Consider the following 4,421-nt stretch of genomic DNA (forward strand, 5'->3'; position numbering starts at 1 on the left):
CTATCACCACCACAACCACCATGTCTGACAATGTCCTGCTGCTATTCATAAAGTTTTCAATGGCTAACCATTCAGAAGTGGTCTGCCTGTCCTTCTTCCTAGTCCGATTTTGTTTGGAAGCTCCAGTGAAACCTGTCTGCTATGGATGACCTTGATGGTACTCAAAATACTGGTTGCATAGCTTCCAGCATCATAGTAAGATATAAGCCACAACAGTTAAGACAAAGTGACCAGTAAGTCTCATTCTATTTGTTTATGGAATTTTACCAGTTAACTGAACACCCTTAACCACAGTGTTATTGTTGACATGAAGTTTTTAATTGCTTTTATTGTTAGTATTAGATTGGTTAATATGCACCATTGTTTCACAGGAAGCATAAGCATTGTATTAAAACTATAATTTAATGAGATTAACTTAATACCAAATAGCTTTTATATTAAGTGTATATTGATCCATAGATTTAGATGCAACTAGATGTTAGCAAAGTAAAAAATATATATATCAGAAAAACTCTGCTTTCATAGTCTGATATTTGGAATTGTTTTATTTTACGCTTAGCCAATGAAACATTCGAAAAAAATATTTTGTGTGATTTGATTACACATGATTAAATATTCTAGAATTTTGTTGTTGTTGTTGTTTATTGCTGTCAGGTTGGTTCTAACTCATAGCAACCATGTATAGGGTTTCAAAGGAGCAGCTGGTGGGTTTGAACTGCTGTCCATGTGATTTTCAGTCCAGTGCTGATCCTACATGAACACCATAAATCCATCTTAGAAGTTTAGCACTTCACTCCAAAACTTAATTGTAGATTTGCATAATCTTTATTCCTATTAAATCAGACATCAAATAGCCCAAATTACCTTCTCTTTTTAACAATATTATTTAGACACAGAGACATCTTAACACACTTTATAAGTTTTTTTTTAATTAGATAATGTAATTCGTAAAGTTGTTGAAGAGCATCTGGAGACAGATTTGCAATCTTATCTCTATGTTCATCTCTCTCATTAACTTTTAGTTTTAATACAGTGCTATGCTTCCTGAGAAACAATGGTGCATATTAAAAAACCGGATTATTGACTTTATAATGTCAACAATACCACTGTGGTTACGAATGTTCAGTTAAGTACTCTATTAACTGAGTTGTGTCACTAGTCTGGTAAAATTACATAAATAAGGAGTCCTTGTTGTTAACTGCCTTTGATATGGGTTCCAACTTACAGCAACCCTGTAGGCAACCCTGTTTCTGGCGTCTTGATGTGGTGCTGTGGGTTAATGGGCTGGACTACAAAGTTGGTTTGAACCTCAAGATCAGTGGTTCAAACTCACCAGTCACTCCTTGGAAATGCTATACAGGGTTGCTATAAGTCAGAACCGATTGAAGGCACTTAACAACAACAACAAATTGGGTTTCCAAGAAATGTCTGGTGAATTTGAACCACTGCCCTTGAAGTTCAAACTGACCTTGCAGTCCAGTGCTTATTCTATAGCATCCTTATTAGAAACTTTCATTCTTTCAAATTTTCTCTTAAATTTATTAATTTAAATGCAAATAATAGAATTCTACTTCTTATATAGATGAATAGCTTCTACTGAACCTGATCCTCTCACAGAAAACAACTTAGAAAACTGGGCAAAATGCCACCACTTACAATAGCAACAAAATCCCCACAAAAACAATAACTTAGCAGGGAGTAACTTAACAGGGTTCCCATTGGCCACAGATGGGATTCACTGAGCTTCCTTGATAATGATAATAAACAAAATGAATTTAAACCCATCAAATAAGTTTAAGTCCATAAGTTGATCACCTGAGAACCAATAAATAAAGAAAAACATCAAAGATTCATCCTGTTTTCTAAAAATTGTACAATTGGGTAACTAAAAAATAGATGAAGAAAAAAATATTTTTATTAGCATATCCCACCTGATAAATGTAAAATAAATGATGAAATTAAAACATCACAGTTTCAATGCCCAGTGAAATCATTTATTTATACATTAAGCAACAGCGGTCACTAACATTACAAAAGAAGACAGAAGTAAATACCATCATCTTCTCATAGCTAAGGTGATTCTTTTAAAAGTTGAAGTCAAATAATACCCATTCTCTGGTTAAAATCCACAACAGCTCCCCACTTTACTAACAGTGAAAACTGAAATTATTAACATAACCCACAAGGATTTTTAACATATGCCCTGGAGTTATCTAATTATCCTTTCTCCCTCTGTTCACTTCACTCCATAAAAACCCCACTGGCCTCTAGTAACCCATGTGGGACAGAGTAGAACTGCCTCACAGGATTTCCAAGGCTGTAGTCTGACAGTGTAAGATAAGCCCTGGACTCTGAACCTCAAGGTCAGCAGTTCAAACCCACCAGCTGCTTCTCGGAGACCCTATAAATGGCCACTATGAGTCAGAACCAACTCAATAGCACTTAACAACAGCAATCTTTACAGATAATTGACTGCTAGATTTTCCTTCTATGGAGCAGCTGATAGTTTCAAACCACCGACCTTTCAGTTAGCTGCTGAACACTTAGCCATTGTGTCACCAGGGCTCTTTGATTTCACTCCAGTTATTCTGACTTCCTTCCTATTCCTTTAACACACAAACCATGCTCTGGCTTCAAGGCTTTTGCATTGTGTGCTCTTTTTCCGATTGCTACAAAATAACTTCCTCATCTCTTTCATGTTTTTGAGCAAAAAAAAAAAAATCTTTTTTCATGAAGGTTACTGAGCCTTCCCATTTAAAATTATATTCAACTCTTCTCTTGCTATGTGCACACCCACCTATGACGCTTCACAGTATTTTTCTAATAATTTCTTATTGTATAGCACACTTATTTATTTATTATTATTATTATTATTATTATTTATGGTTTGCCTATTAAACTTCACTGACTCCCTACCTCCCAGAATATAAACACTAACAAATCAAGGTCTGTTTTATTCACTGATATTTCTCAAGTACCTAGAGTAGTTTTGGTAATTAGGAGGCATTCAGTAAATGTCTGTTGAATAAAAGAATTCTCATACACAAGTGTTTTTATCATTTAATCATTTTAGTTGCTCTTTGTGCACTACCCACCCACCCCCTTTTTTTTTTCAATCTAGTTTTTTATTATCTGCTGTAATGGACAACATAGCTATCAGTAATAATTTAGATAATTACTAAAACTCAGTTGAATATCTCTTCCTGAATTAAATACTTTAAATAATTGTTAAAAAGTAATGAGGTTGACTGTTCATTATTTAACTTATAACCAATTCTCCATGAAATAAATTATTGTTCATAATAATCTTCTAAAACTATTCATCCTAATCTTACTGATTTCTATCCACCAATCCATTCAAACTCCTCATCAGTTTTCAATTAGTGAAGACATTCAGTCATTTCTGGTAAGGGAAGATAAATTGCTTCCTCTGAGTTCAGTAGTTTAACAGCCTCAATTAGTTTATCCAGTTTAACTAAACTCATCAATCAACAACCATAAAATGTTGAAATTTGATAGCTATTGTACATTTGCTAAAGTAAATTATTCTAACAGGATAAAATGCATCCCTATGTATTTGCTCATATCAGTGTCACCCCTGACTTCACCCTCTTCACTCACTAAAATTAAACCTTGAAATTGATTCTCCTAGTGAAAGTGAGAATGCCTATTGTTTCAAAATAAGAGTCATTCTTCATTTAGTCTTCCTTTTTTTGTTGTTGTTTTTTGATTCATGGTTAGTTAATAGTCTTGAGAATTCCAAGCATTGAATTAAGAATGTTTTTAAATAACAAAAATTTTCCCCTTTCAAAAGTAATCCTTGTTGGATAAACAAATTGTGGTACATACACACAATGGAATATTATGCTACACTGAAGAATAACAAGGAAGCAGCAAGCCATGGATGAACCTTGAGGACATTATGCTGAGTGAAATTAGTCAGTCACAAAAAGAGAAATACTGCATGGGACCACTACTGTAAAAGACTAAGAAAAAGAAATTATACTAAAGGGGGGTAGGGGAAATTTTTGTTGGTTGCTGGGAAATTGGTGGTGGGTGTGGGGAAGGGGGGAGGGGGAAGCACAGGGCGGGAATTGGACTAAGGAGAGCTTCGGCACTGGGGAGGTGGGCAATATACAGGGAGGGAGAGGGAAGTGGAGAAATGGAGCAGATGGGAGAACAATTGGGCATGTTTGAATGGGCCAAATGGGACAGAGATAAAGGATCATATATGCACAGACTTGGAACTCCAGGACTCTGAGATACAGGGATTGAGTCACGGTTGGAATGGGCGGGGAATTGTGTTAAGATGCTTGGCTGTTTTTTTGAATCTTGGTTTTCCTTGCATTATAATATAGAGTAGACACTGGAGGGGGAGAGAAAGGAATAGTCAGAAACATCACACTAGACGTCTTGTTAAG

The sequence above is a fragment of the Chrysochloris asiatica genome, unplaced genomic scaffold (genome assembly GCF_000296735.1).
Source record: "Chrysochloris asiatica unplaced genomic scaffold, ChrAsi1.0 scaffold00202, whole genome shotgun sequence".
NCBI classification, from domain to species: domain Eukaryota; kingdom Metazoa; phylum Chordata; class Mammalia; order Afrosoricida; family Chrysochloridae; genus Chrysochloris; species Chrysochloris asiatica.